Consider the following 26,507-nt stretch of genomic DNA (forward strand, 5'->3'; position numbering starts at 1 on the left):
ACGTTTCAATCATAAACACACTCTAACATGTATTCTAAATTTTTTTACCAAGTTTACATAATTTTGACTCTTTAAACCCCTTGATACATACCAAGGCCTAGTGGTTAATTTTCACAAATCTCCAGACATCTTGGTCGTTTCTTGACGTTTTGACTTTTACACTTCCTAATTGAGTTATTTTCCTTTTTTAAAGCTTAGAAACACTGTTTTACGTCGTAGTTTATCAAATAAGGCATTAGACTAGGTCATGGAATTTGTGGAGTGTTACACCAAACCCAAATAGTTATCTTGCTTAAACGAGGTAATCCAATCCCATATTTAAGCCAGAACGTGGCAATCCGATCTAAAACACACACCACAATCACAAGAATCTCTTTAAGATCATATATTTACATCATGATTTCTTGGTAGGCATCATTCATCTATCACATTTACAGAAGTGTGATCAATATTCCAACATTAATGTATATAAACATATCACAATGAACCCAAGAAGATTCATATATCACACAATCAGATAATCATAATCATCACATACCTAGAAAAAAGTTTAAAACCCTAATAAACTTGAATCTCCGCTTTAAATATTTATTCCTCTTGTTCTTTGTCTACAAAAAATCATAATAGCACGAGAATCAACAAACAAAGGCTCATTACCTGAAATGATAACATTCTACGAACACTAGATCAAACCATTGATTCCAACTAGACGATTTAGGATTGTCTCTACCATCGAATTGATAAAAAAACCTTCCCCATTAACATTTTCCCATTCAATTACGTTTTACAGATCAAAAAATTGATTGGGGCCTAGAAAAGCGTACATTTAGTCCAAAAGAATGGTTAAAATGGCTAGAAATCCCATGGGGGTAGTTCCTTATATCTAAAAGTCAAAATGTGTCAAATAAGGTCGTCTGGGTTTTATTAAAGACATTGGGTCACTTTTGGACTGCCACAACGGTCCTCATCTCATTGTAGCAACCTTGTCAAAGTGACTCAATTACCGCCAAAGCGACACTTTTGAACAAGTGACCTCTTCCTAAATCATCTTTGATTTTGAGTTCCGTTGCACCTGCCAGAACGCCCCCATCCAACTGTGGGGGGTCCTTCTAAAGTGAACAAACACCCGCCGAAGTGTGAAAATTTACCAGGATGTTTTTTTTAAAGAATTCTAAAATCCCATTTCTATAACACACCTCTAAACCACGACACTCAGTAAATACATTGTAGGCTTATTTCGATTCTTCGCTGATGTACTCACATAAATTCAATTCCCGAAAGTCGTACGGGTTCTTTAACGAGTTATCTAACTACTCAAGAGATATAATTGGTACATGGTTTACCCGATTGATACAATATTTCTCTACACTTTAATGACTCAGATGACCTAAAAATCATTATAAGGTTGGAGAGATCCAAATTGTACTAAATGTTTGTCCGGAGCCTATTTTCACCCATTTGCATTTCTATATTGACGAAAACATGACGTTAGGACATTAAACTAGGTCGATAAATCATGTGTATCAGACATTAACATAATTCGTAAGAAACATTTATTTGTTTAGTTCAAATATAGAGAGAACTCCCTTATCATGAATCAACAGACAATACTTTTTGTGCTTATCATGATCAAATTTGTTGATCTAGCTAAGCATATGATTCCCCGTCAGACATATCACATACTTTTTCACTTTGCATCGGTGAAACTGATTGATGTACAGTGCCAATTATTTCTTCAAACAGACATATGCCCATTTTAGAAAAAAAATATCATCAATTTCCTTTTCGCATTCCTCTTTCTCTGGAAAAGTGGTTCCTCAACTTCAAACTAGAATATAAAATGAAGTATTTCTTTGACAGGAACATGTTCCTTTTCTTTTGGCTGAATTACTTTATTATGATCATCATAGTCGTTATTATATGGGAATTTACACTCCTCATAATCAAACCCTCTTTATACGACTCCTCTAGTGGATGAAGAAAAGCCCGATGAAGAGGAGTCGGTGAGGAGGGGTCTGATTATGAAGAGTGTCAATTCTCATATGAAGATTGTTTGCATAAATTTTTTATAAAAGGTCATTAAGTTCTATCAAAATTATTTAAAATGTATTAAAAAATTAAATTAAATTATATAAAAAATATAGAATTTTTTTATAAGAGAAGTGTTACATAACACTAACAGTTCAATATATAATTTAGATACACCTTACAAAAAAATAATGTCGCGTTATAATTTCATTAAACAAGTGCATTATGAGTTTTCAATAACATGCATACAAAACTAATCTAGGAAATAATGCAACACCATACAAATCTACTCGTCATAAGTTTCTGAATTTTAACATAATGATGTCATACTTGCACATGTGTTTTACGGTCTTTCACAATTGTATAAAGGGCATAAGATATTATTTATGTTCATAAGGGACATGTATCACCAAGCCAAGTTAAAAGTGTTTCTATACTGTATATTTTCACTTTATTACATATGAGGGTAAACCTTAAACCACTATATCACTTAGACATACCTATCAAGTAAAAGGGCTACGAGTCTTCTTTCAAACATTTTCCAGTTTGGATTAAACAAAGTATAATAAAAAAGTATAGTTGATTTACGAGATACACTTTAATCTGGAAGAAGCTTAGTTATGACTATGTGATAGAGTGAATACATACATCATTGTCTGGTCAAATAATAGAAACCCTCTGATTTACAACTAAAATATAAAAGCTTAAATTCCTCTCCTTTAAGGATGAAAATAAATTGTGGATGATATTGGACATGAATACAAAAAATTCTTGCATGTAAAAATTATTGTATGATTTATTGGACTACAGCAAGTTCTGCATAACTGAAAGATAACAACTGTTTAAAGGTGAATAAAAGGCAGTTGTATAAAAACTTAATTTCCAGAAAAAGTTTTCAGATATTTTCCATTGGTAACATGATTTCAAGGCCAACTTTTTCTTATTCAAAGCATACTTATTTTTATATAATTAAAGATTAATATCATTTGTAGTTTCTCCATCTATGTTGAAGGGTGGGTCATTACAATCAGTTTCGGTCACATCCTTATCATGGGAAATACAAAACAAAATGTTCATATTCATAGAATAACTAGTTCCTTGTACATGTGCATACACTTCCTTCTGCTGTCATGGTGGGGAATCCATCATAATGATGGTCGGTTAAATACATTGCTTTTGTCCCCTTCTTTATAGTTTGTCCTCCAATCTTTTTTGCTCACCGAAAACATGCTACAACTTGCTGATCTGCTTTCTCAATATCAAGGACCTTCATTCAACAAGAATTTGATCATATAGCAAATTATGGTATGTTAGAATTTTGACATGCTCAACCCTGTCAAAATTTATTTCTAATGGGTTGAGATTGTGTTGTATTTCTAGATTCAACAATGTAAGTATGTCATGGAATCAACTCTGAGAGGGTTTGTGCGGGGTGAATTCAGTGAAATTCACTAACCAAGACCCAAAGTGATTTCCGAATACCCCGCTCAGTCCTCCTTGTCTGGGGGTATGTTTAACTGATACATCAACATTGTGCTTGTAGGTGTAGTTGTCTAGAGGTTCCCATTTTACTCTGGTGGTAGACTTTATGGCTCCTAATTCCCGTTCTTTCTTTTTGATTAGGTTGTATTCTCTATCTTGGGAGATGGTGGCGTTTGTGACTACAACTTTCATTTTGTTGTTGAAAGTATTGTTGTTTCTTGCTAGCCATATATTTCAAAGTGACAAGGTATAAGGGTCCCCCAATCTAGCCATTCGTTATAACTCATGGTTTTGAGGATATGCAACTGTTCAATCCAATTAGTGTTGTCTTAGATGTTTCCTGAGGTGCCACTACAACTTTTTGTATGAAGTAACAATTACTAAAGGAAATTACTTTTAAACAACATTTACACTATCAATTATAATACCCAAAACTAAAAAACTGATGATAAGACCCCAAGAATTGGGATTTTAGCTAAACATCATCAAAAGTGAGAAATCATTAGAAACTTGTTTTTTCATCAACTAGGTAAGATTAAGATTGTCTTAACAAAGGTTTAAGATGAAGAATATTCAACACCCACTTCAAATTTCTCAGAAATGGAAATCTTCAAATCTAATGAAATATTGTGTCAAAACTCAGTTCTAATAAAAAAGAAAAGTTGAAAAATGTATTCCTAATCTACAAAGATGTAATGAAATGGACTACTAGGCTCAATAAGTCATGATGGCCGACCCACTCTGCTTTTCTCCCTTTGGTCAATTATGTCACATTTTTGTTTTGTCCTTCTGCAACTTTAAATTTTATAAATTTTGGCAATATAACTCTGTAGCATGGAACCGTTTGGCAACATACTTAATGATCTTTTCTATTGAAGACTTTCTTTTTTCTTTCACGGATTGTCACTCTAGAACATTATGTGAGTTCATGGACATTAGGCATCAATCTGAGTCAGTTAGGTGATCATCATGAGTTATTTTCTTAGTTCATTCTGCTACCTTGTTCTTTTTGCTGAACACTGTCCATGCTTTGTTCCCTAATCGAAATACCTAAAATTTTAGGATTGACATCCGTTATTGGAAAAAATAAGAATCTGAGGAAATAAATCAATTTAAGTGAATCACTAAATGAGTCCAAATCACGGACTTGTCAACAACTACAACTTAAACATTTGATTATACTCAAGTAAAACTAAATTTTTATAGTTATAAAGAATGTCAAACAGTTCTACAAAAGACACAATCATGAACGCACAAAAAAAGGACTCAACTTACTTACGCAAGATTCAATTGTGTACTCAAAGATTAATGTTGTGCTTACCATTATCAAAGAGCCTCATGTTCACAATACGTGCTTGAAAAGCAATTTAAAGATTAACAAGGGTAGTCAAATTTCCTCACACAAAAAATGTTTGCATATTAACACACGATGTTCTCAATTTGAAGCTCCGGAATCATGTGCTACGCTCACAGTCACAAAGATGAACACAATGCAGGACTTCACCCACATATTTGTCTATATTTACCAATAAACCCTTTTTTCACTCACTAAAGATGAAAAAGGTGTTTTCAAGGCTAGTAACGGGATTTAGTGCAAAGATATGGTCATTTAGTCTGAATGTTTTTAATCTTCATGAGTGTGTGAGCAACATTTCCTTCCATTTTTTTTATCATTTTCATTTGTACTCACAAGTGAACCAATTATTCACTTCCCATGGACTGTTGGAAACTCCATTTTGAATGATCTTTTACAACATTATTCCACAACTTTTTCATTCTTTTTCGTTTTCATCTTTTCTATATTTTTTTAAAATATGAAGGAGTTCCTTTTTATTCAAAAACCATGGGTCAGAGGGGACATTCTTTCACTTCTGGATTTAGCTTCTCTTTTCACCACACACCCAACATAGGCTTTTGTCATAATTTGTCTATTCAAAAAAACCACAAGTCATGAGGCTTATGGTTAATGGATAAAAAAAGGTCATAATTTTATCAAGGTTCTTCAAATAAATGTACAAGCTTAATGGCTGTTCAAGTGAGGATCACATGCTCACAAGGTAGGAAACAAAGATGTATAATGTCAAATTGTTTCACACTATTCAAAGTTTTCTAAGATCATATCATGAGATCGCATCACATAGTCAACTAGAAGAACGTGGTTGTAACTACCCAAATATGAGCAACGATGGACTAGAGCTTCACTTGTATTTTTATGAGTTTTTAACTTGCTAATTTAATAAGTAAATGCGTTTATAGGTTAGTTCGGTTAAGTTTGAGGTCAAACTTCAAGGAACGACCAAGACGTTTTGGGCTAGTTGTCTATGCTTGTGGCGCCTATGCATTTTGATGGAAATTAATTGTGTTCTTTGAGGTCTAAGTCAGTGATTATGACCCTAGAATGTATATGGGAATGTTTGGGGGGTTTAACGTCTGGGTACGACTCCCCAAGGACCCACGAGGGACCTATAAGGAGGATTCTTTCACCTAGCCAAGAAGCTTCTAGGGCACCATAGTTGAAAACCCCAGTTCACGGGGAGTCAATCAATTGAGGGCTCGTCAATGTAGGCGCCAATCAGGCCTGTAAGGTCTGCAAGTTTGTGATCTAGAGTAAAAACTGATGGACCAAATTTACGGTTGGTCAATCAATTGGCGGTCCTGCAATTGGGGCCGTCAAAAGGCACCTGCACTTCAATAAATTTTCTTCTGTAAGGTAGGGGTGCGATGAATGTAAATTATATAAAAATGGTCATATGGTCAATTACGTGCAGTCTCACACAATATTGACAAGTGACACGTTGGAATTAAATAGTATAATAAATAACATGTAGGGAAGAAGTCTACCGAAAAGGTATAGAAATTCAAATAAGGCTGCCCCGGAGAGGATAACATTTGCATGCTAGCATTAAATGATATTAGTTAACATGTGAGTAAGAAATCCACAAAAGGGAAAATGACATTCAAATAGATAAGTTATAGAACATGCAAGATGTATAATTGTGTAAAAAGCCCATCGTTGGAGACTATATTATATCCTACAGACATACTGTGTTAAGTGTTTAGTCACAGATGGGGTAGATTGTTCATATTACTTACCTCAAAGCACATAGAAATTTTCATCCCCCTCTTGTTCTTGCATTATTTGTGAAAGTTTTTATGTGTTAATGAAATAAGGAGTGTTGTATCTATATGTTGTGATCATGAAGGAAGGATGTATTTGTTTAGAATTCCATAGAGTGGAGTCCACTTAAATTTGATTGTGAGCACGATTAAGCATATTAAACGTAGTGTTAGTTGGAACTCAAAGTATGTTTATCAGAATTCGTATGTTCATATTTCTATTTCCCATTGTGATTCTTAGGGACTTTTTTGTGTATCATAAAATAAGAGGATGTGACTGGATATGTTCAATGAAGTCATGGAGCTTGTTATAGGATAGAACATTGAAGGCGTAGTGATATACCACTTAATTAAGTGTTGCCTGAGCTTACTTTATGCAATCCCATTTTTATATTCTTTTCGAAATATTGTAAAGCTTGAGGAGTTTAATAGAACCATTTAAGAAGGTTGTATAGTATATGAATATACTCAGATGAGAATGGTTACGATGAAAACCATTGATGGGATGAATTACATATGCACCGCTATATACTTTTTTGGTCTGATCATGTATCCCAAACTTCATAATTAGAAACTAATGCTAGTTTTGTTTTTTACGGCATTGTATATAAATAATCGGAAAGTATAACAATTAACTCCTTGTAATATCCAAAGTAGTGAAGCAAGGCATGTAAGGCTAGTTGCTTTCCTATTTCTTTGGCATGATCCAAAACTTGCATTACAAAAAATAATCTTTCTAAGTGCCCTTTTTAGTGACTTATCTATAGTTACAGTTCCTACTCCCTAAGCAATAAGTGAGCACACTAAAATGAGTTAGTTATTGAATGTACGTGTTTATTCTACCATGGATTAGCATGTTAGGTTTGTTTCATTGTCAAAGTACCCCTGGAATGTACTTACTTTAGATGAATCAAAGTGATCCTAAATTATACATAATACAAATCTCCATATGGTTGATACACGATCTACCTATATCTTTCATTCTTGCTTCAATTGTCTATTCCATCGTATATGTAATCCTTTCACATGTTCATGTGATACCTTTATTGGTAATTTTTTCCATTGTGTTAGACTATAATGTTACCTGACGTGATACCAACTTTGTCTATTGTACATTTATATGTACTTACATGGAATATGTATGCATCCTTAAGTTAAATTTGTCCATATTCTTCCTTGGTTCCACATTAATGTATACCTTGTCTTTGATAATAGTTAATGACTTTTTGGCTATCATATAGAGTTCAAATGTCTTGGCTGAATGTTAAATGTCTTCACTTGATATAATCTTCAGATCAAAATGTCAAAATACTTGTTAAAGCTAAGAAGATCCTAAATATTATGTTGGTGTTACATTTGCTTCCCATGTCACTATAATTATCCTAAGTACATAATCGTATATCTTCTACTACTACTCCATAGGTCCAGATCTCAAAAATAATCATGACAACAAAAACAACAATCTCAATAGAGTTATGACTATCCAAAGAAAAATCTCAAAAGAGTTATGAACATTAAACAACAATCACAAAGATTAATGAATGTAACTGAAACTATCGTCATAATTATGGGTACCAGCCCAGGGTAAAAAGCCAAGCATGGGTCGATCCCAATTGGTGTAGAAGGGTGTAGCTCGCAGGCGAAAGCCTAGCATGAGATGCTCCCTAATTGTATGGAAGGGTGGCATGTTAGGGGCGAAAGCCTTGCATGGGCCGATCCCAATTTGTGGATTTATGAGGGAAGCATCACAAGGGTTAAAAGGCCTAGAATGGGTCATCCTCTTCCACTGCTGATCAATTGGTCATTTATATCATATATATTATAAATATTATAATCCATAGAAAAGGAAAGAAAATAATGGAACATACATGATTAAACAAAAGTAAAGATTTTTTCTAATCATTATATATTGGTATTTTGTTTTACATGAATTATCGTTTTACATATTGTTGTATTATGCCTTGGATATTCAATAAATCCTTTTGTACTGACATCCCTTAGTAGGGACGCTGCATTTTGATGTTGCGAATACAAGTATTCAACTAGTAGATCTCCCCAATAGAAGCACATGATACTAAGTGATTTTTGGTGAGCTCATTGTAGATTTGGGGCTTTGCTGAGTCTTTACTATGTGTATATTCCAACGGTACATTGATTTATTCAAGTTGAGGCTTAGTAAACATTGTAAATATGTCATATGTTTTTATAGTTTAACTTGCCACATGTATCGGTTCAGCTAGTCAACATGTGTTGTATCTGAAGTTTTTCATCTGTAAATCTATCTACATAGCAGTTTACTTTCTATTCATAGGTAACTTGTAAAAATGTAATTATGTTATAGTACTTGTATTCCTCACCCAAGGTTGGGGAGTGAAACAAACTCCGAGATTTCTCATGTATGCACATACTATGGGTATCCCTAATCATTTCGTTTAGTTTATTTTATTATTTAGCTTGTAAATAATAATCTTATTTATATTATTATTGTACGCTTATATTATAAGAGCACGTTATCTTGGGGTCACTTATGATCCAAAGTCCCTTGTGCACATCTCGATGGTAGATCGAGGCGTGACATTTTATTATTTTACCTTTATTACTTTTATAATTCATTATTTAATTGAATCTGAATTTGATATTGGCTGAGTTAAATAATAATTTTTATATTTTATTTTCTTTTTTAATAGGCAAAAATGCATGTAAGCGATGTCGTTGATTGAATGTTTATTTTTTTTTGTATTTTAATCTGATGTTCGAGCAGTTTTTTATATTTGTAAAAATTAGGAAGAATGTGTTTTTGGTGAAAAAATTAAATCCTATTAGTTGTTTATATTAAGCTAGTATTTAAATTTGTCTAGTGAATAAATAATACAGTTACTATTACTTTGTATTCTAATAATTTTTGTATATTTTATTTTTCCCCTACGCATGATAGTTCAATTTTTTTTTATATTAATTATATAGCTTAGTGTACTGAAAATTAATTCTTGTAATTTATGGTACATTAGTTAATTGGTTATTCATACTTTCATAATCAAGTAACGTAACACAAGTTATTTGTATACGAACGTAAAAAAACATGGGTATATTATGTGCATGCATTGGTTATTTTTTTGGTTGCATAATAGAAGATCGTTAATATTTTTTCATACTGTCTTACTTTTATTTAGTATTAAAGTCTTAGTACGTATTTATTTCATTTCATTTTTAGTATGAGCAAAATAAATGTTACCTTATTTTTTAGTAGCACTTATATGGCTTTGGAAGTGCCATCTAAATTTTGTCTAAGGGAACCACACTTTTCATAAATAATGCAATGTTAACTCCCAAATCTCAGAGAAACTTGTTGAGTTTTAAAAATAATTGTGATATAGTTAAACTATCCAATCAATTGATGAAATAGATCTTCAATATCCTTGTATCATCAAGAGTGTATATGATGATCCAAAAGTACTCCTAGAAGTTAGGGAGAACCCTTGGGTCATGATTGGGCGTACCTGACCCTTTGGGGTATTGTACAAGACCTTAACTATCATTCATTACATAATGCATGAAAAGTAGTGTGAAATTTAAAACTTTTCACGAATAAATTAAAAAAGTAAATATTTCATAAATACTAAGGAAATTTCACGGCCACAAGCCAATTTAAAGACACGACATAATACATTAGAGACACGGTCATTTACATTGAAAAAAACATAATAATAAAACTAGGAAAAAAATAAACTATGTCCTCGAATATATGACGACATACAGAATCTTGTAGAGTAGATTTTCAAAACATCAGCTTCAAATATTCCAAAATCCTTCAACCTATACTTATAACGTATAGAAAAGTATGGCCTTAGTATAAATATTATACTAAGTATGGCATATGCAAAAACATGCAAAAAGGGACATTTTAGTAAAAATACATTTTCATGTCAATTAAGTAAAACATTCCAGAATATAGAAGTAAAACAACATAAGAATCATCATTTACCACGTAGAGAAGAATTTTTCTAATTTTAACCAAAGAGGAGCATTTACAGTTAACTTCCAAAAATATTACAGTAAGTCATTTTGCACCTTTACAGTGAGCTATCCTAATTCAAAGGGAGTGAACTTCTGAGGCCAAACATAGAGGAAGTGAACTCATTTCCTTAGTAGTTTCCCTAACTAAGGATTATCCTTAGACTCACCAAGGTAAGACATCAAGGAAGTAAGCATATGTCTCCTTCAATACACACCAAAGCGATCCTCTAGACTACCCCTTTTTGGCTTACTCACCCCGAGAGAACAAGCCCCCACTCAATGACAAGACATTAGTAAAACACCCAAACAATCCTGCATGACTTCCCTTTCGGAATGCCTACTTAGTGCAATGAGTAGATGGCATCCAATACCACCATCTAACCTAAGTAGGACACTCTTTTAGAAAGCATGGCATCAAGACTCCCCTGTTGTAAGGTCTACTTATTGCAATGGATAGATAGTGTCCCATTCCACCATCTACCCTAAGTAGTACGTTCTTTTAGGAGACTTAGTTCATTTGATTCACATAAGACTCACTAAGACTCCCCTTTCGGAATGCCTACCTAGTGCAATGGATAAATAGCGTCCATTCCACTACCTACCCTAAGTAGTACGTTCTTTAAGAAGACTTAGAATTTTCATTTATTTTGTGGAGTTTAGCTAAACTGACATAGACCATGAGCACTAGACAAGAAAATCTCAAAATTAAGCCCTATCGGATGAAGGATACGGGCTTGCCTAGATTAAGGTCATTCTTTTTAGCGTTTACATGGCTTTTCCAATAGCTACACCTATACAGGTGCATAGTTAAGGGATAAGGAGACTCATACTAAGTAACTCATTCTCTACTAATGAGGAGTACTCATCTCAAGAGGTACATTGGAATGCAACATCTTAACTCACTAAATGTAACCCCCTCTTTTTTATATCCTCTCGGTGCTAGACATAACCTTAATGGATTCTAAACATTATAAACTATAGTTTAAGTATAACTACACAATACCACATCTCAACTCATGAAGGGAGTTAGTCATCTAACCTATTTTAGAATTCTCTTAGGATGTAGTGAGGTTGGTACTAAACACTTCATCTCAACTCACAAAGAGTGTCCACCTAAAAACTGCTCTATTGACATAGGTTAATAAATTCATTTACGTGTGTGTGTGTACATGTGAGAATATCTTGCATAAAAGCATCATTTAATTTATATTAACATCTATACATTCTTTAGGCCTTTATTCATCAAATCACACACCCTACATGCATCATATACCTCATTTATGCATAGTCTAAGTTAAACATGCAATTCAAACTTTATAATACATAACACAAGAACCAAATTAATTATCACTTAATTTGACATATAAGGCCTTCAAATACACAATTACAATACGTACGAAGCATAATCAAATTCATCAAGTAAGCATTGCCACAAAAAAGGTGAACCATACCACTCAAGAGTAATTTATAATAACAATTATACACTAAAATAAACTCACCATTTAAAAAATCCTTAACTAAATATAACAAATTTCTCAATATTTCATCATGATAAGACCCTTAGGGCACTAGCTAAATCATAATAACAACACCAAAAAAAACCTACACAAACATGCTCATTTAACCCATCCCTCAAGTTAAAACTTTCAAATATGCATAAACATGAGTTCATTAGGGATTTTACATTAAAATCATCAATTGATAATTCAATAAACACATTTTATTCATTAAAATACTTTTACAAGAAGACCCATCCTTAAAATCAAAGATAGAAGAAAGTAGAGTTTGAAAACCCTTTTTGAAATCATTTGGAAATGACTCCTTGAATTTTATAGTTTTTAAGGATGTATACCATACCTTATTTAATAGAAACCCCAACAATTTTGATAATGAACTTGTGCACCAACAGCCTTCCTAGGTCTTCTTGACTTCTAGGTTCCAAAGAGACTTGAGGGAGAGTTCTAAGGGAGAGGGGTTTTGGGTTTTAGGAAATGAGGTCTATAATTAGGTCTTAGGGTTTCAAATACTTCAATATATCTAAATAACCCTAAAAATAACTTCCTAGCTTCATAAAACACTTGGGGTGAATTTACTGAACACCCCAAGCCAAGGCAGCTTCTCAACAACTTTTGGCAGGCTCACAGATGACACCTAACCAACGGACCGTTTTTCCATAACTGGTCCGTTAATGATGGTCCTCTGGTTGATCCTGCAACTTCAAAACATGCAAGCCTTTCAGGTACAATAGACTAACCAATACGATGGTCCGTTGGTTGACCTACAGGCCGTTGTTTGTTCTAGTTGTTTAACACTGCCTAGGTAGTTTTTGATCCATGTCTCGGGCCTTTTTATAGGGCCCCTTGTGGGTTCTAATTAGGGTCGTATATGGATGTTAAACCCCAAATACAGTCGTCTAGGTCTTATTAACATGCTACATAAATTTCGATCAAGATGAACATGTAAAACTCATTCAAACACCTCAAGACACAAGAACAATATCTAAGGCATACCTTTCGAACGTCATGGACGTTCTTGGTCGATTGACCTCCAAATTTAACCAACCATCACACACTGTCTAATAGCACTAATATAACTCATTTTAACTTAAAATGAAATAAAGACACAATCACGAATATCTAGTGTATCTTGGTTCATTTTAGGGTGTTATAGTGTATCTGGGTAGACATGTGTTATAGAACATTTCCTTGTTTGTTTTCTGCTTGTGTTGAATAAAAATTATTGCAATTGTTTCATATGATATAATTAAATATGAAATTTACCGATTCTAATAATTTTTTTCTTTGGCATGACGATGTAGGACATTTCAGGTCTTGAAAAATGAATTATGGAAGTATGCATGTTTTTATGAAATTTTTACAAATGTTAAAATGATTCTTTAAGAGAAAAAGATAAATGATGATGATTATTGTTGTGTTTTTAATGGATTTTTAATAAAAACATAAAAGCGAGATGTTATAGTTTTTGTCAAATAATAAGGGCTTATATGTTTGAAAGGTCTTCTCACTTATTCAATTAAACAAAAAGGTATCCTAATGAAACTTAGCTCTGATTGTTTATTGAATGATACCTCTCAATGGCTAATGATGTATCTTTGATTGGCAAGATTTAGTGACCCTTTTGGCTATTTTGAGAACTACTAGTTTTTATTTCATTAGTTACTATACGATAGATTACGAATGACTATTTTAGACTATTTTAAACTACGATATGGAATTAGTGGGGTCATTTTAATAATTCATATAGTTGGTGTTTCAAGAAGTTAACATTAAAACTAGTAAGATTTAAAATTTATTAGTTCATAATTTGTTACCCTAGATAATTAAAAAGACTAAACTATAGAAACACTACTTGTGTTGCCTATCAAAAGAGACTTCCATCCAGGTAATGCTTAAACTCATTGACTTCTTTTAGTAATATATAGTGGGTTCTCTTTATCATTAGTCTGGTTTGTTGTTATTTGTTGAGAAGTTGAAAGAAAATTGAAATGTTGTTGGATTTAGAAATTATTGATATGCATGTAGATTTACATTATTTAGGGTAAAACAATATTTAATGCATTGTAGTGAGTTTCATTATGATGTTTGAGTTAGGGAAAAAGTTATTACATTGTTAATTTATGAAAGTTTTCTGTTGAAAGGATAGCCATTCATTTTATTTAATGATTGGCAGAAGGAAGTTGCAATGTTCAAGTTTAAGGATAGAGTATTTACTTTTATTGACAAACATATGCAGATGGGGAGTTAGTATTATCTCGTGATTGTGGTTTTAAAGAGAACGGGGGTTCAAAAATTCGCGGTGCAACTCACTTCTACTACTAGTAATTGGTTCCACAAAACAATGAGTTTGACCTTTTAGATTGATTAATTTTCATATTAAAAGTAAATATTTTGATATATTGAGATAGGTAAATATATTTATGATTTATTATACTGATTAAATACCATTAAAGGTTATGCGAATTGGTGGAAATAAAAATATTCACCTAGGCTCGACTATAGTAAAATTGATAATGTAATTGGATTAATTTTTGGATCTAGACGGGACATATAGTAACATGGGTTTCTACTTTATAGATTGGAAAAGTTTGGAGGCACTAAGGAAAGGAAAGGAATTCGAGAAGTAGTTTGTCTAACATTAGTTCTTCGGTGGAGTTTGGTTACAGTTTATTCTTTTTAATATATAGACAATTAATACTGATTGACATACATTGAATGATATTGTGAAGTTCTCTATGTACTTTATTTTGTGGTTGTGTGGCTTTGTGGTGTGATTTGTGATTAGTCAGAAATCCTGACACTGTGAAATTGATAATCTTGAACCCTCTCAATCGAAGTGATGTCTCCAATAAAAAAGGCTTGATGAAATACTTTTATTAAAGACAAATATGGTGACCATAATTATAGATTAATGATATAATTAATCGAATGTTGCATTTTGGCTTTGTATTATTGGAATCGGATGCCACATTTAGGCATGGTATTATTGGACCCGGTGTCACGTTTTGACAATGTAAAATTAAAAGAAATAATATATAAAAAAGGTAATGTAATCAATTTAAAAGAATTTTTTTAAAGTCACTTTTTTTGGAGACATGTGTCCTAAAGTATGCTCTTTATATTATTCATGGATTTTGTACATACTTTTGTGTTGTTGTCACTAGTTCATGTTGTTTGTTGCTTGCTACATGCTATGTGTCATAATTGATTTTATAATATTTATTCATTACCTGTTAGTTTCTTTTCATGGTTGGTCGATGATACCTACTAATTACATTTTCCATGTATTGATCACTCCTTGTGCTTTATTCATTTTTTTTATGGTGTGCAGCAAGTGTACTATTGATCTGTACTCACTGTTATCTCTATTTAGTCTCTAGAATATCAGATTTCCGTGTGATCTATTCCTTCTAGAGAGCGCGGGTTCTCTATTTTGGCAAAATGTCCTTAAATTTCATATGTAGACCATCACTTGGTATTTTTCGAATAAATTTCCTTTATGTGATGTCTTTTAATTTATGGGGATAATATGTAATAGACTTCAGAGGTTTACTTGATTGGTTACGTTAATAAGTTGTCAGATTCTGGATTATTATTGTTTTTCATAGTTGAATTATTGATATTATTTGAGGTAGAATTTGTTGGTTCGGTCACACAAGAGGTTAATTTTGGTTTCAACTCAAGACTCATTTTGGGTCTTGAAAAACATGTTATCACAACTTTATGTTGTGTGATTTCATCAAACAAGGGCATGTTTAGTAGAATTGCGAGGCAGGGTACTGGGACACCTTTATTTTTCTTCAAGAGTCTTTTAGACTTTGGGAAAACTCATTATTCTTTATTTCGTGGTATTACTTGAATACAATTTGTATAAGATTAGACAAATTGGTACCTAACCTTCATAATTCTACTTAATAGATGTTGTGAGACTAGAGAAAAAACTGCGTCCACACCAACACCTGCAAGACAGGTTGCGCCTGAGCCAACCATTGGGGTTGCATCCGAGGGGTATTAGTGGCGAGAGGCCATGAGAGAATGTCCACTAAAGGAAAAGGACAAGATGCTGAAAGTAGTAATAGATAAGTGACCCCTCAACCCGCTAACTAGGTAGTGATAGATAACATCTAATAGACACTTCATCCAATTCTAATCATCAACGATAGTTAGTTAGTATATAATCCAACTAAATTAGTTTGGGTCGAATCTCACAAGGAGTGGTACATATTTATGATTCAGTGTTCAGTGTAAAAATGTTCAAATCAGTCATACGAATATAAATTTTTGAAAAAAAGTATCACCCAAATAAGGGGGTGACATGAATGTCAAATTGGGATTTTTTATTTAGTATTATCAACTATGAATAGTGGTAAACATTAAAAATAACAATAATGAGATGGGTTCTTCATATATAATTCAAATATAGGCTAATACTGGCAAATGGTTAATTGTAACTCTTTGCAAATTTCTAAATATTAGTGAGTATGCCACGTTATAGAGGAATTAAATATTGAATGGATAATTTACCCCGAATCAAGTTTATTCTCTCGGAAACATCAACAAGCAAGCAAATAAGAACAACCCGCACCGTAGTCCATTCACTCTCTCGAGCTGAATTTGTGGGATTGGGCTTAGGATAAACCCTCTCGAGCAAGACAAAAATAGAAAGTTTGAACTGCATTTGAATAGAAAATTCTTAAATTAAACCACAATGGATAAGTGAACTTCTAAATAGAATTTAAACTAACAATTAGCAATACCCGTAAATTAAATCATCAAATAATCACACTCGAAAAATTTATGAATTATCTATACATCATAAAAAAAATGTTACTAAATTGATTTTCTATGAACTAGGTATGATTGATTTAGTCTTCAAAATCATTAAAATCATAAAATTTCAAATACCCACTTCAAAATTTTCAAAAGTGAATAACTTTAATTCTCCAAAGCCTAGGAAAAACTAGAGAAAACTCTCTCGAGATCTCAAAACTCAATAATAAACTACAACATTATGGTTTTCCACACATAACAAAATGTTTCAAAATGACTTTATAGTCATAAAAAATATACTACAAAGAACAATTTCGTGATGTAAGTCGCGCTCCCCAAACTAGTCGACGAGCCTCGCTATGGTCACTTACATCATCCTTTTACCATGGCATTCAATATCCTCATGTTCTGTAACTTTGGGAAATCAAACACTGCATCACGGAACCACTCGGTGATCTGCCGAATTCTCTTTTCCCTTGCAAACTTTGATTTTTCCGTCACGGCTTGGTACAATGGAACAAGAGTCAGTCAAATGGTTATTCGGTGAATCTCCAAGTCGACTTAGGGATCACTAGGCTTTCTTTTCTTAATTCTTTCAGCATGTTTTGTTTCATTTTTCAACTTAGAATCCTTTATCTGTTCCTCAATCCATAGTCCTGAAAATCAAACGTTTTACATAAGGCACTTGCACAAAAATAAGCATTTGGGGATGCTAAACAAAAATAAATAAAGCCTTAATGATCAAAATCTTTTACCATTAACACCCTCAACATAATCTTTTGCTTATGCTCAAGTGAAAATGAAGTTCACCATTTAAAAACGATGGCTCAAATAGTGCTACAAATGGCACAATTATAATTGCATAAAACAAGACTCAGTTTACTCATTCAAGGATCAATTTTGCATTCAATGATTGAGGTGGTGACTCACCATTATCAAAGATACTTAAGTTCACAATACTCGATTCAAATGCAAGTTTAAGCAAAACAAAGGAAGTCATATGCCCTCACACATATATGATTCAATATTAAAACACCACTATCACACTAAAAAAGATGACCACATGAATAACTTAACAAAAGATTTTCCCATATTTTTCAACCATCAGCTGTTTCATCTTAGTGAAGATTAAAAGGTCTTTTAAAGGCTTGTAACGGGGCAAAGTGTAAAGGTATTGTCAATCAGGATCAGTGGATGTTATCCTTTTTAAGTGTAGTATAAAAATCAATTTCCTTCCTTTTTATTTGGAATTTTAACTCATTCTCCACATTCACGCCATTGCCAAATTCTAATGTTCTATGTACACGCCATTTCTTTTGCAAAATTCAAAACATTATTTCACAACCTATTCATTCTTTTTCTTTTTTCTTTCATCTTTTCTCCATTTTTTTATGTGGAGGGGTTGCATCATTTTTAAATCCATGGGTAAAGGTGGAGTTCCTTATACTTCTTGATTTACCTTCTCGTTTCACCCCCCCCCCCAACTAACGTATTTGACCTAAGTTGGTTATTCCAGGAAACAATGTTCCATGAGAGTTATGGGTGAATGAATAATGAGGGGTCACAATTTCTCAAGTTTATTCCATGGAAAGGACAGGGCTCAAAGGGTGTTCAAGAAATATTTACACATCTCACAAGGTTGGTCTCAAAAGATATATATTGTAAAATTGTTTAACTCTTCCAAATTGTTGCCTAAAATCATTTCAAGAGCTTGCATCACTTATTTAATTTGATTAAAATGTCTTTTAGGTGTACTCACACATGGTTCATGATAATCTCAACACACAAGGAATTGTAACCATTATAGAAGAGCACTCCACAATCTTCATATTGTACAATGTGCATAACAATATAGTCATTCGATAATTAGCTAGTAAAAATGAGAAGTAAGAAATTCACATATATTTTATGTAAATTCATTTGGACTCTTCTTAGCCATGCATTCATTTTTGTTAGATTAGGATCACTATTCAAGTCATTTATATTGATCATAAACGATTATCAAATTTGCGCAAGTTCAACCACATTAACACAAAATACGAGGCAACACATTTTTAGATTGAAAAAAATCATTCATATTCAAAACAAGGAGAAATAAGCTCAAATATCCGCAAAACAGTGTCAAAACATAATTTATAGCACAAAAACACAATAAATATACTAAAAGTATAATCTAAAGAAGTATCTATGGAAATACCTCACCACATCACAAATAAAAACAAATTTGTTATCAAATCTAATACAAATATCCAAAAGTGAATAAAAATGAATATGAAAGAGATAAATAAATGTCATGTATACACAATATGTAATTTTGTCTGGGTATCAATGTCGAGTGCAACACTGTGATCTTGGCCATAAGTGTTAGTAGTCACATCAACAACACTAGATCCTTCCATGATGGTGTCAACCAATTAAATCTGCATGGAAGAATCATCATCACCTCCTCAACCTCTTTCAAGAAATTAAAGGTAGCATCCTCATCGATACTGTCACGACTAGAGTCTAGATCCTAGACGAGATCGGCATCGTTGACCTCAAAGAGGTCACAGAAAATCCTACTTACGTCAATCTTACTTCGCCTAGGTTAATTTTAGCAGAAAATTTGAAACTTTTTGTTCTTAACATACATAATAATAATTCTATTAGATTCATAATTATTCACCATCAACAATCTAACATTAAGATCATCAAATAAATGAGAGAGTTTAATATAGCATTAAATGTATACTTGCAAAAATGGCACCAATCCAATGTCTGAACAAAAGCTGGAAGAAATGCTAGTGGAACATAATCCACTAGATCAATCCTATAACTAACCTAGAATATAATGGGAAAGCATAATACAAATAATGAGGGCATACAAAGTCCGGATGACTGCTCCACGTCTGAATAGTTTCTGCATCAACCTGTAACTTTAACGCCCACCATTGCATGCACCTAAAATTGTAGAGTTGTACGGAATTAGTACACAATTGTACTAAGTATGGGTATGTGCAATCACACACCAAGGACATGGATGATTAAGAACAACTGTTTCGTAACAACATGATTAAGGTAAATCAAGTCAGTGGACTTGCCAAATTGGGATTAGGAAAGTTAGCGAGTTTTCAAAATTTTTATTAGGAAAGTCAGGCCATGAGAGTAACATGCATCATCATACTTATCATATTTCACACAAAACATTACTTCTAGCACATAACACATAATATATGGGAGATAACACATAACATTTTTCATATCTTCATGCATATGCCATGAGACCTTCGAATCATGGACTTGACATCAAGACTTCTCGAAAATGAGGGCTCAACATATGGGACCGCAACTAGGGAGCCTTCTTTAGAAAACACAGAGTTTGCTTCATTCATTCATACTTACTTCATTTCATTTTATTCATAGGCTAGTGTAAACACCATCTATACCTAGTATTAGTTTAAGACTTTCATCGGGTTCGCTGTGCAATGAGAAAGAATTACCTAGTGTCATTACATAAGTCTAGATCACCTCTTGATTATCCTACCCTAACACATTTGGTATCATTCATTTCATTATGTGAATCATTTGAGGGTGGCCTCATTCATTCTTGGTGAACTTAAACTTTGACCGACATAGATCATGTAAGCATTATGAAATCTAGTGTATCCCCCATACTGAGAAGAGGTCAAATCACCAGCCAAAAACATGCTAGCGTACATGGGAATTGAACTATGCCAAATCCCTATATTGGCAGTATAGGTTTGAAAATAGGAGATATAAGGAAACTCATACCCGGCATGCATGGCAGTCTGATGTCATAAGAGTTACGTGAACCTCTGCCCTTCCCCAAAGAAGGCATCACCACTCATAGCTAGTCTATCGGTGCTCAGTATAAGGTTCCATTACATTCAACTCATAGATAATGGAAGATGGCTTGTAGTAAGAGGACTTCATATCTAAATAGATTATTTCTCATTTCATCATTAGTATAAGTGTGTCTAAATACATTCATTAGAGTGTTTATAGAGACTGCTCTCTTCATTAACTTTACACTATCATTGCTGAGTACGTTTTGGTAATATATACTTATGTTCATTTGAGATTGTTCTCATCTTTTACATTAGCCTTATATAATCTTATCACCACATTCATTAACATTACCACATATTATCTTCATGATTACATAACCCTTTTTACTTGAATGTCGATTTCATCATATGCCAATGCACTTGACCATTTGTGTGTTTCACACTCTTACTTAACCCTCCTAGGATTCTATCATTTAATTACATACATCATAGGTTCACTTATTTTAAAATGTATTCTAGAATTATGGGTCTTAACATACAATCCATGAGGATTCTTTCATATATCATTATGTTACTCATATCTTTCTAAGATTATGCAGTACAAGACTTATGCATCTTGTATGTATGCCAAGATCTCGATTTTGATTTAAGTAGGTAGTATTATTGTTGAACATTTAATTCACGTATGACTTATGTATCAATACGGAATTTGGGCAAGAGAACCCAAGTTTGAATCCCATGTACAACACTTACATTTTTCGTTGATTTTATTTTTAGTCCACATGACATTCGGACCCTAAATCGAGCCCCAACATCAACATTCCGTCTTTATTTATATCCTTGGAATCTCGTACTACTTGGCCAAGGGGTTGTGGGATCGAAACCCCACAACCCCTTTTATTTTTTCATTTAATTATCCCTGTACAATTCGCATAGACCATGAGATTGTGGGATCAAACACCCACAATCTCATGGTCTATGCGAATTGTACAAGGAGGGCTTATGTGTCACATAATTTTCAAGGACACAAACATAATCATATTCATGACGAAAACATAACATACACCTCAATCTACTAGAAATCATAGCAAACCTATGATTCATTCGGAGCTAGTAACAGGGGCATGCAAGGGGAACAATCCTAGTTTTCAGACTGAATAATCTGAACCTTAAGGGGTATCATGGAAAAGGGACCAAGAGATAAGAGAATCCATACCTTTTGACGTTTAGACCTTGACTTTCTGCCAAAAAACTTCACCCAAGCTCACGTCTAAGCCTCCTCAATGTAAACTCCACTTGAATGACAACCTTCTTTAGCCTAGTGTATGATTAACGTTTGTTTTCTTGTTAATTCTTGTGAGTTCTTAAAGTTTTATGAACTTAATTTATTTTTTTGATATTGACTCTTATTTTGTCAGAGAGAATACATGATAAAGAAGAAGAGAGATTGAGCATGAGAGCTGAGAGATAAACGGAGAGAGTGGGATTTGTAGGAGGCTTAGGAATCTAGTTTAAGGACTTAGTAAATAAGGTTTTTGTTTATTTAATAAAAATATGATTTTTTATAAAATTATATAACGAATAATAATTATTAAGTAATTACATTCATTCAATAGCTTAAATAAAAATCACTTTAATTCATTGCTTCCACCTAGGTTCGAATCTGAGTGAGCAAGAGTTCACTTCAATAGTCCAATTTCGGCCCTCTCTCTCAAAATTGCCCCTACACCTTATTAATTGAATAATTAATACATATTTAGGGTAATCAAGATACTACCAGTAGAAAGGAAAAGATAATTTTACCTTTAGACCCTTCAAACCTAAGATTCCTCTTTTAAGTCGGATAAAGACTCATTCGAGTAAATCTTCGTATTCAAAAGCCCTACATAATGGACCATCCTTTCCAAGCTCAACTAACTCCCCAAGTTAGTTTGCTTGGCTGTAGCAAGGGTTCCGAGGTCTGGTTCTACGCGCATTAATCCGTGTGAACCCTGGTCTAATCATAGGCATTCTTGACATATTAAACAATGTTATCTTATCAATTTTTAATGTTGTTAGAGATACCATGCTGCTACGTATTAGTATCAGCCTCAGAATCTGTATTAGCTACCTTCACAACTAGGATGTCAACTCCGATGATAGACAAAGGTTCATCTGTAATACATCTTATGTGTAGGATCTCAAATGTATCGAAAATCATGGACATATATGTTCACATCATATTTTCCATGTACTTCCTTAGCTCCTCAATAAAAACATTTAAAATCGTCACCTCTTTAGTGGATTTTATGACTTCTCACATATCGTTATCCTTACCCCGAGAGGATCAACAAATATACTAGGGGATCCATAACATCGGTGAGGTATTTCTCTATAATACAACGAATGATGGATCAAAAAATAGAGGCACACCAATAAGAAGAATCGGCTAGTTCCCCATCTGTACTATTATAGCCTTGGTTAGTTGTGGTCCTGAAGAATCCACAATAGTTGCACTAAATCTGGGGGCATAAGAGATGTAGAAGAACTCGGAGTCACAAAATGGACAACAATTGATGTACCTAAGGCTCTAGGGCACGGAGTAGGAAATATTTCCTCCATATGTAGTTTGTGAGTATAAATAACCGGGATGTCTCCACAGGTTTTAATTACTTTTCCTCGATCCTACAAACGTCGATAGAATATGTGAAAATCACATCAACATCCTTTTTCGCATCAAAAAGCACTCAGGGTCGCTCAAACATATCAGTGATCAACACAATAAATGGGATAAAAATTTCCACGGTCTATCCGTCATGGCTATCTCTTAGCCCACAATAATCCCCAAGTTGAGACTGCACCTATCAATAATGTAACCCATACAGGATACCTACATATGACAGAGCATAGATTCTTTCTGGGATAGAATGACAGTGATGTTGATAATGCCAAACCAGTATCTCGCTACTACATTAAGTCCCTTCTTCTCAATTAGAGCTCCTACCTCCAACAACTCAGGAGTTCAATCAGATATCAAAGGGGACACCACTCTTTCACCATCTCTAATTACTTTGTCCTGATAATGTAGTGATATTCATCATTAATATTTTTAGTACACATTGATAGAATTGGTATCACACTTCATCTTTCTACCCTTGACAACAACCAGATCTACCAAACTGAATTTTTCAACCTGCTTCTTGTTTTGTGACACTAATGTTTTTTAAGCATTGTAAAACTCCGTTACCCTATTTTGAATGTAAGTGCCTCGAGGTTTCATGAATATTTGAAACATTTGAGACCTCAAGCAGGTTATAATCTCTTAGTATCTACCTATTTCCCCATCAGTATGCAGCCTCTTTTCCTCGATAATGGTTCTCAATCCCACAGACTTCAATCTATTCATAGACCGGGGATGATGACCCTGTGTAGGGAGCAATGGTATAACATCTATTTCAAAAGTTGGAAACGGAGTAGTGGCTTAAGGCGCCCTGATCGTAAACTGATCATTCAACCTCTTGGAATGTATCAAAACTCTTTCGACTGACAATAATTTATTATCTTCTTACTAAGAGTTGATGCATGAGGACTCTTGTGCTCACCCTCACTCTCAAAGGTGATAAAGTGATTTGCATATATTCCTCCCTATCAAATATGGACTGCGGTTATGCAAGTGTAGGTGTCTTAACTTTCAATTTTACATTCCACAAATGATAGGATGGCTTTTTGCCTTTGCTCGGGATGTAGCCTCATTCTTATTAATTGTAGTCCTTTTTTTCCTATTGCGGGGAGGCATTTCTTGATCATTTATTTTTGGTGTAGCCATATCTTCAAAAAGACACCGAAAAAATTTAGACATACTACAATAAAAAGGAGGAATTAGGCTACAACAAGATTCATCGAACTGATCAGCAAGTCGCTGAGTCATATCGGCAAACTAGTGTCACCACCCTAGAGAAGCTCCTAGTCGTTACATTGCATATTTGATCTTGAAAAGAGATCTTGTAAAAACAATTAGCATTCATTACATAAAAGATTAGAAAATAGGAAAGAATTTAAAACATTCTTTAAGAAATGTCTAAAAAAGGATTTATAAAAATAGAAGTCTTTCTAATTCCATTGTCTCAAGACATCTACGAATGACATGAATAAAAGTCTTGTGAAGCAGCCCATACGAAGTATTAAACATAAAAGTAAATGATATAAAAGGAACATAAAGGTCCGTCCAAGAAGCTGTGAGGATTCATTACATTTTTGCTTCTTTAACATCCTTGAAATTGTACCCTCTAAGCAACTCAAAGCTCCAACCTTACATTTGGTTAGAATGTAGGTAATATGCGTCAATGCAAAGGTAATAACTATGAAATCTAACATAATATCAAAATGTTATCTAAAATAGTTAGTCAACATAAGATATAAGCATGAGAGTTAATAACATAATTGTAACATAACAAGTTAGCATAAAGCATAAATAAATTCTTACTTCACCATCTTTATTTTATACTCAAGTGAACCACTTAAAAAGCCACCTCCAAGTATACCTGGGTCATATAAATATAGCATCCCATAATACTACCTAAGACAAGTACCTCTCTTTTGGTTATTCTTGGTCATAGTCCACCTTCATAATCAAGACATAGATTCTTATGAAATAAGAACGCTATACATGTTATTCACCTCAAGGTATACTTGTGCAATGCAACTAATTTTTGAAGTCACCCTATTCATGTGTTACTATTTCTAAATGTCACTATAAATGTTGGTATTCTTTTAGTATGTGAAGCTTTGCATGAAAAAACACATGTCTCTATATGAAGCTATTCAAGTCTAACATTTTTTGATTAATTTTAAATTATTAAATTAACCTATAATCCTTATATGAGTTATAACTTGCTTCTGCTAGCTTCTTCATGTGTAGACATATAAGATAAAGAGAATACTCAATCAAGATCTACTCATATTGACTTTACCCCCATTATTAGCTACAAGCCCTATTTTCAATACTATATTCTTTCTATCATGATACATGTCTAATTAACATGCTATTCAATAACCTTGATCACTAGAAGGTAATTCTGGTCATACTTGATCATATAGGTTGAATTCAAAATTTACAAGTTAACATCCTTTGTATTCAATTATACCTAGTTCAATTCATAATTTGAATATCATGTCTATGATAATTAATATTAAGACATTCAGTATGGGTGCATGCATACATACACATAAGGATATGCATGATCAAGTAAAGCTCTTTCTATAAAACATGCAATTTCTTGAAAGTGAAGTCTCTAGACTTTCCTAATTAATTTGTTGTGAATTGTGGTATGAATATGATGTATCTTAATGCATTCAAAGAACAAAAATCATTATCAATATGATCACAAGACGTTAGAATAATCAACATAATTTTAGAACAACTCCAGCGAAGATTTGAAAATTTAACCATGCCAAATCGAAGAGCCCTATTCTTGTTAGTTGGATTATTTTTTCAGTTTTTTATCTTCTTCTTATTGTTTGGCTCAACAATTACTTTGGTCCTGTATCTAAGTTACAAGTTAAATGATTTATTGTAGTCCTATACCGACAACGAATCAAGTAAGTAATTAAAGGACTAAGGAATGATTTCACTATTCTTACAATGAGTCATTCATTACATTGTATATTCATTAACACTTCATAAGTAGTCTCTAGTTGCTATGCCACTTATCTCATCATTTTCATGTTAGCAAAGTTTTGAAGCTTTGATTTTTTATTATTTTTCTACTCCGCTTTATTGAAATCATATAAGAAGTCATTATAAGCCAATCTG

This window comes from Solanum lycopersicum, chromosome 8 (assembly GCF_036512215.1).
Source record: "Solanum lycopersicum chromosome 8, SLM_r2.1".
Classification (NCBI taxonomy): domain Eukaryota; kingdom Viridiplantae; phylum Streptophyta; class Magnoliopsida; order Solanales; family Solanaceae; genus Solanum; species Solanum lycopersicum.